General features: G+C 47.0%; 1 protein-coding gene across 3 annotated transcripts in view; it reads right to left on the reverse strand.

Annotated features, from left to right (window-relative positions):
* Positions 1-14,880, reverse strand: part of LOC142244256 (enoyl-CoA hydratase EchA19-like) — a 167,559-nt gene that overhangs the window by 82,659 nt on the left and 70,020 nt on the right. The window lies entirely within an intron of this gene.

Genomic DNA, 14,880 nt, shown 5'->3' on the forward strand with positions numbered 1-14,880 from the left:
CTATGGCACGCGTGCCAGACTGGGCACGCAGAGCCATTTTTGCTGGCACGCGCGCTGTCGCCACACTGCGCCACTTTGATCTACCGGTGTGATCGCGCCAGCAGTTCAAAGTGGTGTTTAGCAGAGGAGACATTTCTCCTCGCTCTGACACGCCTCCTCTCCTGGGCCGCAGGCCTGTTGCCTAGGAGACGGAGGAGCGTCAGTAGGCGGCGCCGGCGTCTTGTGGCCGCGTGGGAACTGAAGTGACTGAGGACGCAGCAGCAGAGGAATGGGGGCTAGAAGGGGAGTTTTTTTTTATTTTTAAGCTCTGTGCGGCTGTGCCAAGGTGTGGGGGGACAGAGCCAGCATGGGGCAAATATGGGAGCACGGGGCAAACATGGGAGCACGGGGCATATACAAACAGAGCACGGGGCAAACATGGGAGCACAGGGCAGACATGGGAGCACGGGGCAAATGCAAACATGGGAGTACGGGGCATATACAAACAGAGAACAGGGCATACAGAGCACGGGGCAAACATGGAGAGCACGGGGCATACAGAGCACGGGGAAAACATGGCTGCAAGGATGGGGGAAACGTGCAAAGATGAGAGAAACGTGCAAAGAGGGAGAGAAACATGCAAAGATGGGGGAAACGTGTAAAGAGGGAGAGAAACATGCAAAGATGGGGGAAACATGACTGCAAGGATGGGGGTAAACATGACTGCAAGGATGGGGGTAAACATGACTGCAAGGATGGGGGTAACCATGACTGCAAGGATGGGGGTAACCATGACTGCAAAGATGGGGTAAACATGACTGCAAGGATGGGGGAAACATGCAAGGATGGGGGAAAACATGCCAGGATGGGGTACAATTAGCAGGAAGGGAAACATGCCAGGAAGGGGTACATTTACCAGTATGGGGGATACATTTACCAGGATGGGGGGGATACATTTACCAGAATGGGGGGGGGAGGCATCAAAGGATGGGGGTACATGAACATGCCAGGATGAGGAATAATGCCAGGATGGGGAACATTTAGCAGGAAGGGTGACATTTATAAGGATGGGGTACATTTACCAGGAAAGGGGACATTTACCAGGATAAGGGAACATGCCTGGATGAGGTACATTTACTAGGATGGGGTCATTTAATAGCATGGGGGAACATGCCAGGATGGGATACATTTACAATGATGGGGTACATTTACCAGGAAGGGGTACATTTACCAGGAATGGGGTACATTTACCAGGATGGGGCCATGATGTCGACAAATATACCAGAATGTAGGAAATATATATCAGAATGGGGGACAGGTTTACCAGGAAGTGGCCAGGAAGGGGGACAGAACTACACAATGAAGCGGGAGGGGAGCAACTCGTACGTCTTTATGGGATTTCTAGATGTTCAGACTTTGAAATGTAGATGTGGATTACAGGGTGACATCTGATGCATTCCATGCTAAAATCTCTGTCTAATAGGCTGCAATTTTTTTTCCAGAAAGATCAATCCAACTGCTGTGTCTGGAAAGGGCTCAGCTTCAATGTGTGGTAATGCATGAGTGTGATGCCCCCTGCTGAAGAGAAGAGAAGACTGCAAAGGTAAAGGTCCAGTCACACTAAGCAACTTACCAGCGATCTCAACAACGATAGGGATCGCTGGTAAGTTGCTAGGAGGTTGCTGGTGAGCTGTCACACTGCGACGCTCCAGCGATCCCACCAGCAACCTGACCTGGCAGGGATCGCTGGAGCGTGGCTACACGAGTTGCTGGTGAGCTCACCAGCAACCAGTGACCAGCCCCCAGTCTCCTAGTTACAGCACACATCAGGTTAATTAACCCGATGTGTGCTGCAGCTAAATGTGCACAGAGCAGGGAGCAGCGCACACTGAGCGCTGGCTCCTTGCTCTCCTAGTTACAGCACACATCGGGTTAATTGCCTGATGTGTGCTGCAGCTACATGTGCACAGAGCAGGAGCCAGCAGCACAGGCAGTGAGAGCGGAGGAGGCTGGTATCAAAGGTAAATATCGGGTAACCAAGGACAGGGCTTCTTGGTTACCCGATGTTTACATTAGTTACCAGCCTCAGCAGAAGCTGGCTCCCTGCTCACTGCACATTAGTTGTTGCTGTCTCGCTGTCACACACAGCGATCTGTGCTTCACAGCAGGACAGCAACAACTAAAAAATGGCCCAGGACATTCAGCAACAACCAACGACCTCACAGCAGGGGCCAGGTTGTTGCTGGATGTCACACACAGCAACATCGCTAGCAACGTCACAAAAGTTGTTCGTTACCAGCGATGTTGCTAGCGATGTTGCTTAGTGTGACGGGGCCTTAAGGTTAAAATCAACTATTTACATAATAGGATTGGTTGGCACTTCGGGGAAAAAAAATGGGTTTAGGGCTACAGTTTGGGCACTCGGCCTGTAAAAGGTTCGCCATGACTGTCCTATACAAAGTAGAAAAACACCAAAAAAGTAAATATTCCAGCTCACCAATCTGTAGATCTAGATGTCCATTTGGGCCAGTGCACGGTGTCTGTGGGTGGCTTCCACAGGTGTAGCAATCATTGAAGGGAGGAAGGGGTAGAAACAAATCCAGCACTGATGTCCATAAAAAAATATTTTTCTTTATTTCAAATTCATCATAAAAATTAGAATGGATCAATCCTTCCAAAAGCCCTGATTACGCCTTACGCGTTTCAGAGAAAAAACTCCTTAATCATAGCCTATGATTAAGGAGTTTTTTCTCTGAAACGCGTAAGGCGTAATCAGGGCTTTTGGAAGGATTGATCCATTCTAATTTTTATGATGAATTTGAAATAAAGAAAAATATTTTTTTATGGACATCAGTGCTGGATTTGTTTCTACCCCTTCCTCCTATACAAAGGCCTACGACAGAAAATTTATAGAGTATTGTAAAAGCCTTTTACAAATGGATGCCATACGCCACTGAATGCTCATACATTAGCATATGTTGGAGAACTTGTTGTGAGTACAACATAGTACAGGAAATCTTCCCAACGTATACCAATGACAAATTGCTCAAATGCTATATGCTTTAAGCCCAAATTATGGGATCAGGTTTAGCATTTTTTACTATTACAGTGTAGCAAATATTATGGGAGTTAAAACTTTGCTGCCATCAATAGTACAGGACTGGTGTTATGCCCTCCTGGGCACATTCCCAATGGGCTAGTCAGTGAAGCGGTGGGCTGTTTTGGAAAAGTAGAAACTGTGCTGATAATGCTAGTCCTGCATTATCAATGCAGTTTTCTGGGTTTAAAGGTGAGAAGGACCTGTGACATCATGCTAACATGACCACAGGTTCTTCATCCCATAGGAGTTTGCAGAACTAAAACAGTATTTATGGGACAACCCCTTTAAAAAATAGATTGTCTTAGCATATCACGTTAAGAAGAAGTATATACTGTGTTTTTCCAAAAATAAGACCTCTCCCAAAAATAAGCCCTAGCAGGGATTTTCAGCATTTTCGAAGCAAACTTAAATATAAGCCCTACCCCGAAAATAAGCCCTAGTCGCGGTTCAATAATTAAGTGTCCATGCAGCTATAAAAGTTAAAGGGAACCAATCACAACAATTTTCGTATATAACCTAAAGCCAGTGCTATACTGGCACTATCAGACTGATTCTATAGATACCTTTAGTGGTCAGCTCGGATGTTTAGGTTTTGAAATTCAAGAAAGTAAAGTTTATTAAATCCCCAACTTCTTGAGTAAAAATCCTGGTGATTGGTTCCCTTTAAAGAATACTGCAGGACACTTCATTATAGACAGCAGACACTCCGCAATCATACTCACCAGACGCCGAGCGGGAGGAACTGCAGTGATCGCACTCCCGTACACATCAGATCACACCCACAAACATCAGATCACACCCACAAACATCAGATCACACACAATCACCCATCAGATCACACACACACTCACCACATCCAGCGACACCGATTTCTTCTCATCGGCAGAATCCTGAGAGGCTGTGCGGTGCAGCGCAAGCACCTAAGCACCTGCTGGTGCAACGCTTGCTTAAAGGACATGCAACACGTGACTTCCTACTATCGCTGGATGTGATGAATTAGTGAGTGTGTGATCTGATATATGTGTATGAGTCTGTGTGTGTGTGATCTGGTGTGTGTGATCTGATGTGTGAGTGTGTCGGCCAGAAGCAGGGGAGGCAGCGTGCAGCATAGCTGGGAGCGCCAATCAAAGATCACAGGGAGGACCTCGAAGCCATGCAGTCGTTCGGGGGTCTGGTAAGTATGAGTCTCCTGGGAAGGGGGGGGGTTCCTCTTTATTGGGGGTAAACTTACCCCCAACCATGTTTCCCCAGGAATAAGACCTACTCCAAAAATAAGCCTTAGGGCTTTTTTGGGGGGGCAAAAAATAGTTTAAGACAGTGTCTTATTTCTGGAAACACACGGTAAAATAGCCAGATGAGGAGAATGGGTTAAATATGATTTCACCAGTGATGTCACTTTGTTTGCATTCACAACAAACCCTTCTGAGCAGGTCTTTCAGGAAATCAGTGGCCAATTATCAATGATTTCTTTCCACAGATGAAAAGTGTAGGATGTGAAATAATAAAAACAAGATTCTTAGGAAAGTTTAACCTTAATAGCTTCCTTGCTCAGCTCTCTGACTTCCTGGTCGTGTAACAAAAGGTGCAAGTCATATTTTCTTTGAAAATACTGAAAAAAGAAGCCTGTATCTCAGTATGAACCAAAGTGACAGAGAACATGGAAACTTACACTTGGCCCCTTTGCGCATACGTCAGAGTGACTACTGGAATTAGTGTGTTTAGGGTAGAATTACAGCTCCTGATGGCAAATCATTTTTGAGACAACTCTGCTCACATTTTTGTAAAACTGAAGCTTAGCAGAGTAAAAAACTGACCCAGTATTTCATGAGCGGCTTTCAATGAGGACATAGAATCTGGTCCTTTCTGCTTTATCAGCTTTACTACTGAACATGACACCAAAACCCAACTGTAATTACTGTAGGTAAAAGCTCTAACATTTAGCCCTATGAAATATTTTATAGGCGTTAAATCATTTCAAATAATTTATATAAAAAAAATAATCCATGACTTTATTTTATTATTTATATACCGACAACATTTTATACATCGCTTTGCACAAATTATCACTCATGTGAGTTCAAACTTCCTGTCTCAAAGACATAGTGGTGCAAAATATTCCAAGTGTGGCCACTGATTAGCTGCAGCAAGTGGAATGTAACTGCTGTAGACAATCAGAGGCCACTTTTTTTTTTTTTGCAGATGTCACCCAAAGCACCACAGGGAAGCAAAGTCAGGAGACAGACTGGCACAGCAGCAGCTGGAGGACCGACAAAAGGTCTGTAGTTTATGTGGAGACCAACTGGCACAGCAACAGCTGGAGGAACAAAGGGTCTGTAGGTATGTGGAGACCAACTGGCACAGCGATAGCTGGAGGAACAACAAAGGGTCTGTAGGTATGTGGAGACCGACGGGCACAGCAGCAGCTGCAGGAACTACAAAAGGTCTGTAGGTATGTGGAGACCGACTGGCACACCAGCAGCTGGAGGAACTGCAAAGGGTCTGTAAGTATGTGGAGAACGACTGGCACAGCAGCAGCTGGAGAAACGGCAAAGGGTCTGTAGAGACCGACTGGCACAGCGGCAGCTGGAGAAATGGCAAAGGGTCTGTAGGTACTGTATGTGGAGACCGACTGGCACACTGGCAGCAGGAGGAACAGCGAAGGGTCTGTTAGGTATGTTTTTTTTGTTTTTTTTAATGAACCATAAAAAATAACTACTGGGCCAACGTTTTTACTGTGGTATCCATGATCATTGAATCACTCCTGCTCAATTGCACACCATAGACCACAATTACTTAACATTCTATTGCAAGTTTGAGTTGTTTTGTCTTAACATCAGATGAATATCAGCCAATTTCAGCACACCATCTGATGTGTAACTGAGTTCTCCTGGCCCTCCCCCAAATCATGTAAAAAGAGAGAAAGATTGGAGTTGGACTTTCAATGGCTGATTCTCTTGAGAGATTTTTTAGGGAGATAAGATAAGTTGCTGCCATAGGAGTCTGGCAGCAGCTTTCTCCACACTCTGTGTTTGCAACATATGAGTTCTCATGTGTATGGGGGAGTAAGGAGACAATGCTGTCAGTCAGCAGAAAACTATGTGTGTGGAGGAAGGTCATAATGGGAAGGTAGACAAAGGGGACAGCTGTTAATAAACCAGTTTTCACTATTGGGCTATACAACTTAGCCCTCTGCCAGGATAGGGGAAGCGTCCTGGTCTTTGGATGGGGAAAAAATACAATACTTCATTGACCCTTACCAGGGACTGGACACTACCCTATTTCTGTGGGCCTAAATTCAATGGAGCTCACATGTTCTCTCTTTCTGACCAGCGGACCACCAGGAGAGGACCAAGAGTATAATGGGCTAAGTGTAGCAACCCCCCTGCATCTCACTGATACCCTGCATGCCACATAGGGATAGTTAGTATTGTTAGGTTAAGTGGGCTGCTAATTGTGTGTGTTTTAGGCAAAGTGGGTGGGAAATATTAATAAGTAATGTGGGTTTCATTATGTATAAGCATTGTATTATTACTGTTTTTTAGTGAGAAATATAACTGCAGAGCTCTTGGGTGTGTATAAGGCTGCTTTCACACCTCCGGTTTCTGCAATGCGGCACAATCCGGCACTTTGCAGGAAAATCGCAACCGTTTTTTTTTGCTGCCGGTTGCGTTTTTTCTGCATAGACTTTAATTAGTGCCGCAAGGCCTTGCATTCCATCCGGTTTTTGCCACATGCGGCAGATTTAGCTGATGCGGCTGCCGGATGGAACGTTGCCTGGCACGTTTTTTCGTGCGGCAAAAAAAAAACGCATCACGCCGCATTCGACCGATGCGGCGCATTTTTCAATGCATGCCTATGGCGGCCGGATGCGGCAAAAACCGCATCCGGCCGCCGCATGCGGTTTTTGCTACTGCGCATGCTCAGTAGCATGCCGCAAGCGGCAAAAACCGGACGGGCCGCATGGGAAAAACTTATGCAAAGGATGCGGTGTTTTCACCGCATCCGTTGCATAGCTTGCACAGCCGGATTGAGCCGCACAGCTCAAGCCGGATGTGTGAAAGCAGCCTAATAAATATTTTTTGTACACTGATTCGCCTCAATTAGTCGGCGTTAATATATACATATAGCATAAGGAACAGTAAAGCATTAAGGCGTATTTTATATTAGTCAAAGTTGACATTATTAATATATGGAACTCCCCTCCAACAGTTGGCAGAGGAGCTCCACTTTAACATTGGAGGTAGCCCTTTAACACTTACAAAAGCCCGTCACATATATCAAACATATCCACCTAAACAAGTGCAATAGAGTATCCTTCCTGACACCAATGCACCAATGTATACTTCTTTGTTCTTTATAGTAATTGAACAAAAATATATATTATATATATTATATATATATATATATATATATATATATATATATATATATATATATATATATATATATATATATATATATATATATATATATATATATATATATACACACACATACACAGTACAGACCAAAAGTTTGGACACACCTTCTCATTTAAAGAGTTTTCTTTATTTTCATGACTCTGAAAATTGTAGATTCACATTGAAGGCATCAAAACTATGAATTAACACGTGGAATGAAATACTTAAAAAAATGTGAAACAACTGAAAATATGTCTTATATTCTAGGTTCTTCAAAGTAGCCACCTTTTGCTTTGATTACTGCTTTGCACATTCTTGACATTCTCTTGATGAGTTTCAAGAGGTAGTCATCGGAAATGGTTCTCACTTCACAGGTGTGCCCTGTCAGGTTTAATAAGTGGGATTTCTTGCCTTATAAATGGGGTTGGGACCATCAGTTGTGTTGTGCAGAAGTCTGGTGGATACACAGCTGATATTCCTACTGAATAGACTGTTAGAATTTGTATGATGGCAAGAAAAAAGCATCTAAGTAAAGAAAAACGAGTGGCCATCATTACTTTATGAAATGAAGGTCAGTCAGTCCGAAAAATTGGGAAAACTTTGAAAGTGTCCCCAAGTGCAGTGGCAAAAAACATCAAACGCTACAAAGAAACTGGCTCACTTGAGGACCGCCCCAGGAAAGGAAGACCAAGAGTCACCTTTGCTGTGGAGGATAGGTTTATACGAGTCACCAGCCTCAGAAATCGCAGGTTAAATGCAGCTCAGATTAGAGACCAGGTCAATGCCACACAGAGTAGCAGCAGACACAACTCTAGAACAACTGCTAAGAGGAGACTTTGTGCAGCAGGCCTTCATGGTACAATAGCTGCTAGGAAACCACTGCTAAGGACAGGCAACAAGCAGAAGGGACTTGTTTGGGCTAAAGAACACAAGGAATGGACATCAGACCAGTGGAAATCTTGTGTTTTTGAGTCCAAATTTGAGATCTTTGGATCCAACCACCGTGTCTTTGTGCGACACAGAAAAGGTGAACGGATGGACTCTACATGCCTGCTTCCCACCGTGAAGCATGGAGGAGGAGGTGTGATGGTGTGGGAGTGCTTTGCTGGAGACACTGTTGGGGATTTATTCAAAATTGAAGGCATACTGAACCAGCATGGCTACCACAGCATCTTGCAGCGGCATGCTATTCCATCCGGTTTGCGTTTAATTGGACCATCATTTATTTTTCAACAGGACAATGACCCCAAACACACCTCCAGGCTGTGTAAGGGCTATATGACTAAAAAGGAGAGTGATGGGGTGCTACGCCAGATGACCTGTCCTTCACAGTCACCAGACCTGAACCCAATCGAAATGGTTTGGGGTGAGCTGGACCGCAGAGTGAAGGCAAAAGGGCCAACAAGTGCTAAGCATCTCTGGGAACTCCTTCAAGACTGTTGAAAAACCATTTCTGGTGACTACCTCTTGAAGCTATTTTTCAGTGATCCCAACGGAAACCCTGATGGAGTGCTCAGTGTAGATTAACAGCTTTGCTTTTCATTATTATATTAGTGAATTATTACATAATCAAATGTTTAAAAAAATAGTTAGAAATGAAGCTCAAAACTAGCTACATAAAGTGCAATGGTTACAGTGACACCTAGTGGTGTATTATGACAAATGCGACCTTCAATAAATCTCTCAGGCTGTAGTAGAAAAATGTTACTGTGACTTCTAATTCCCCATTGACACATATTTGAGTTTACACTTTGATACAAGTTAAGTGAATTATCTTCAGAGGAGCACCGCTGATTCCATGATCCTGGCACTGCGCTGCTTCTATGTAGACGAGATATTGAGACAGTACAAACTACATCTAAAAGGAATGTACTAAAGAGGTTTGAGTCAGAAAGGACCCTAGTACAGATTTCATTAAGCAGGGATCACAGCAACACTGGTCGCACAACAGCAGGTCCCAGACAACATAAATGTACAACTTCTCTGAGAATTGCTGAAACACAAAGTTTTAGAGCTTTGACTTAAGCGAGCTTTACACGCTACGAGATTGCTACAGCGATCTCGTTGGGGTCACGGATTTTGTGACGCACATCCGGCCGCTGTAGCGATCTCGTGTGTGACTCCTAGGAGCGATTTTGGATCGTTGCCAAAACGTCCAAAATCGCTCCTCGTTCACATGGGAGTCCTCTCCCAATTATCGCTGCTGTCGCTTGGGCGAAGTTGATCCTCGTCCCTGCGGCAGCACACATCGCTACGTGTGACGCCGCAGGAACAAGGAACCTCTCCTTACCTGCCACACACCAGCAATGAGGAAGGAAGAAGGTGGGCGGGATGTTCGTTCCGCTCATCTCCGCCCCTCTGCTTTGATTGGGCAGCCGCTTAGTGACGTCGCTGTGACGCCGAGCAAACCGCCCCCCTTAGAAAGGAGGCGGTTCGCTGGTCACAGCGACGTCGCCGAGCAGGTAAGTACGTGTGACGCTGCCGTAGCAATAATGTTCGCTACGGCAGCGATCTTCACATATCGGCATAACGATAGGGGAGGGTGCTATCACGCTCGCCATCGCTAGCATTGGCTAGCGATGTCGCAGCGTGTAAAGTCACCCTTAGCTGTAAAACTTGCAAACTTAAGGGTACATCTTTTTTAGGAGGATTTCACCTGGAATCTGCCTAAAAAAAAGAGTCTCATAACAAACCCATAAAATAAAAATATTCAAAACGACATTGTTGCACGTTACGTTTCTGTCATGTCTTAAGGGTTCGGAAGCCATGACGTAGTTAAAAGAATTGGCATGCTCAGTCTTATCGCGGTTTCTCGAAAGCCACCTTCTCCTTATATTTCAAGGTATAGAGTAAAAGACGCTAGCGGTGGAGCCACTGTAAGAACGGTGAAGTTGCTACAGAAAAACACTGGTGACGTATCAAAGAAAATAAAACCTAGCTTCCCCTACTCATTAAACCAAGGGCAGGGAACCTTTTTTTTCTGGCAAGGACCATTTGGAAATCTCTACAAACCTTCGGGGGCCGCACAAAATTATCAACTTGAAAATTTCCTGCTACATTTGGTCAAACAATCAATTAACTTACCCCTATTGTGGTGGCTGGAGCTTCTTCTCTTCAGTGTGGCTGTGATGTTAGGTGATATTAATCATGTTGCTTCTCACAACTTTTTTTCAGGTTTGTCTCTGACTGGAGTTAAGTCAACTCTTTGTGATAATAAGTTTTGTAGGAGACACTGGGGGCTGCTGTATACACAGGACATAGGAGACATTGGGGACTGCTGTATATACATGACATAGGAAACACTAGGGACTGCTGTATATACATGATATAGGAGACGCTGGGTGCATATATCACAGGAGATGATAGGGACATATTCATCACAGGAGGGGCTGGGGCATATTCACAGGAGACGCTGGGGGCATATACAACACAAAAGGGCTGGGGCATCTATGCATCAGTGGAGAGGCTGGGGGCATTTACATCACAGGAGACAGTGAGGCTACAGTACATACATCACAGAAGAGCCTGGAGCATAGACATCACAGGAGACGTTGAAGGCATATACATCACTGGAGACGCTGAGACATACACATCATAGGAGGGGCTGGGGGCATATAGATCATAGGAGACACTGAGGCATACACATCACAGAAGGGGCTGGGGGCATATACATTACAGGAGACATAGACATGGCAGTGGGGCACAGACAGCACTGGGGGGGGCACAGACAGCACTGGGGGGGGCACAGACAGCACTGGGGGGGGCACAGACAGCACTGGGAAGGCACAGACAGCACTGGGAAGGCACAGACAGCACTGGGAAGGCACAGACAGCACTGGGAAGGCACAGACAGCACTGGGAAGGCACAGACAGCACTGGGAAGACACAGACAGCACTGGAAAGGCACAGACAGCACTGGAAAGGCACAGACAGCACTGGAAAGGCACAGACAGCACTGGAAAGGCACAGACAGCACTGGGGGGAACAGACAGCACTGGGGGGGAACAGACAGCACTGGGGGGGAACAGACAGCACTGGGGGGGAACAGACAGCACTGGGGGGGAACAGACAGCACTGGGGGGGAACAGACAGCACTGGGGGGGAACAGACAGCACTGGGGGGGAACAGACAGCACTGGGGGGGGAACAGACAGCACTGGGGGGGAACAGACAGCACTGGGGGGGAACAGACAGCACTGGGGGGGAACAGACAACACTGGGGGGGGAACAGACAGCACTGGGGGGGGAACAGACAGCACTGGGGGGGGAACAGACAGCACTGGGGGGGGAACAGACAGCACTGGGGGGGGAACAGACAGCACCGGAGGGGGGCACAGACAGCACCGGAGGGGGGCACAGACAGCACCGGAGGGGGGCACAGACAGCACCGGAGGGGGGCACAGACAGCAATGGGGGGCACACACAGCACTGGGGGGCACACACAGCACTGGGGGGCACACACAGCACTGGGGGGCACACACAGCACTGGGGGGCACACACAGCACTGGGGGGCACACACAGCACTGGGGGGCACACACAGCACTGGGGGGCACACACAGCACTGGGGGGCACACACAGCACTGGGGGGCACACACAGCACTGGGGGGCACACACAGCACTGGGGGGCACACACAGCACTGGGGGGCACACACAGCACTGGGGGGCACACACAGCACTGGGGGGCACAGACACAACTGAGAGACACAGACACAACTGAGAGGCACAGACACAACCGAGAGGCACAGACACAACCGAGAGGCACAGACACAACTGAGAGGCACAGACACAACTGAGAGGCACAGACACAACTGAGAGGCACAGACACAACTGAGAGGCACAGACACAACTGAGAGGCACAGACAGAACTTGGAAACAAGGACAGAACTGGGAAGCATGGACAGAATTGGGAGGCTTGGACAGAACTGGGAGGCTTGGACAGAACTGAGGGGCTTGGACAGAACTGAGGGGCTCGGACAGAACTGGGAGACACAGACAGAACTGGGGAGTCCGGACATCACTACGGGGGCACAGACATCACTAAAGGGGCACACAGCACTAGGGGAGGGCACACAGCACTAGGGGAGGGCACACAGCACTAGGGGAGGGCACACAGCACTAGGGGAGGGCACACAGCACCGGGAGGCATGTATACTACTGGGGATGGAGAGGCTGCTGCTCCTCTACTTATGTGGGACAGGAGTGCATTGCGCACTAATCCCACCCATAAAATATGTCCTCAGCACGCTGGCACTAGTTATCGTTAGGACCTAATGGCATGCGCACCTAGCGTTCAGTAGTGAACGCTGTGTGCGCGTCCTCGCAGCAAATGTGCGGGTTGAAAGGGCCAGCAGACAGTAAGACGCGACTGCTGCCCGAGCACTGCGGTTCCTGTGAATCTGCCCGGGTGCTGCAGAAAAGATCATCAAGGACCCCACCCCTTCATAAAACAGTAAAATACAGACCGCACATGAATAACATCTATGTGCCATCCTTTTTTGTCTTTACAGGGACACTGGTTTGCATTCGCATGTTTGATCTGCAACACAAATCAAAGTAGAACTTTCTGTTTTGGACTTTTTTTTTGGGACAATTGGGCCACAAAAAAACAAGAACATATGATAAGGGACATTGATTGTAATAGCTCTATGATTTATTTGTAAAAAAAACAGATGGCTCAAGTACCAAAAAGATGATGTGTGAAACTAAGGGGTACTTTACACATTGCGACATCGCATCCGAAATATCGTCGGGGTCATGTCATTAGTGACGCACATCCGGCGCCGGTAACGACATCGCAACGTGTAAATCCTTTGTGCGACGATAAACGATCGCAAAAGCGTCGAAAATCGGTGATCTGTGTAGTGTCGGTCATTTCCATAATGTCGGGTCGACCGCAGGTACGATGTTGTTTGTCGTTGCTGTAGCTCCACACATCGCTGTGTGTAAACCCCCAGGAGCCACAAAAATCTCCTTACCTGCGTCCCGACGGCAATGCGGAAAGGAGAAGGTGGGCGGGATGTTATGCCCCGCTCATCTCCGCCCCTCTGCTTCTATTGGCCGGCCGATTAGTGACGTCGCGGTGACGTCGCTGTGACGCCGTACGCACCTCCCCCTTGAAGGAGGGATTGTTCAGCAGTCACAACGACGTCGCCGAGCAGGTATGTGCGTGTGAAGCTGCCGTAGCGATAATGTTCGCTACGGCAGCAATCACCACATATCGCATGTGCGACGGGGGCGGGTACTATCGCGCTCGGCATCGCTAGCCGATGCTAGCGATGTCGCAACGTGTAAAGTACCCCTAAGACTAGTGGAAGGAAACAAAGAAGCACAATAAACATTTTTTATGATCCAAGTGGTTTTTTTCACCCATGTATTAAGTAGACTTGATTGAATCTGCCAAAATCCGGGACCAGCGGATCACTGCCGAATTTAAAAAAAATCCGGATGCGCTCCGGTGCCAATATAAGTCTATAGGGACCAGAATCCGGAGATTAAAAACGTTTGTGGAGGGGATAAGGGGGGTAGGAGCGTGCGCGATGCACTCACCCGAGGCTGTGCCATGGCAGCAAACTCCTTCCAGGTCACGCTTTTGCCTTCCAGAGCCGACAATTCAATATTCATTGTTTTGCCCGCCCACAGGCATGTGTAATTGGTTGCAGTTAGATGCACACCCACCCTGAATGGCAGCGTGTCAGCTGACTGTAACCAGTAGTTATTTGGAGAAGGGTAAGGTGCACCGCAATATATATGTAGTTAATCAAAAAAGAGGGTGCTGCCACATGCAGTAAAAACACACAATGAAAGGGGAGAAGAAAAGCCACTGCATATAAGGGGCAGCACACCTAATGCATGATTAAAGGGAGTTTTTATTAGAATTCAACAATTTTAAAAACAATTAAAAACATGTCTAAATCCACACCGGGATGTCTCAATCCCACACAATATTACAAAGTCACAAAGTGCACACAATGATAAGGTGCCCAAAGGTCTGGGTCAGTGCACTAGAGCGTTGTATAGCAAAAACAAGAGCCTAGGTTACCAAGTATGGCCTGAGGGAGCAGCTATAATAATTACAAATAGTAGCAAAACATCAGAGTGTGCATATACCGTAATATAACTTGAATGCTGGGTAAACGTTTACACAACATGAGCTGCATCACACATGTGCCATAGTAGCAAGAGTTCAAGGGGTACCCATACAAATCAAGGACCAGCTCCAAGGAGGGGGAGAGAGAGAGCCCGGGGTGTTACCCAATTGTATGGCACTTATCAATAACCTTACCAAGCCAAAGAGACAGTAGTGACACTCACCAACATTTTTTGCCTTTATTATCCATAGAATGCAATGCCTAGAAGCCAAAGGAGTGCTGTCCCATGGCCTGCGGTGGTTTAAAGGAAAAAA

Source organism: Anomaloglossus baeobatrachus, chromosome 6 (assembly GCF_048569485.1).
Source record: "Anomaloglossus baeobatrachus isolate aAnoBae1 chromosome 6, aAnoBae1.hap1, whole genome shotgun sequence".
Taxonomy (NCBI): domain Eukaryota; kingdom Metazoa; phylum Chordata; class Amphibia; order Anura; family Aromobatidae; genus Anomaloglossus; species Anomaloglossus baeobatrachus.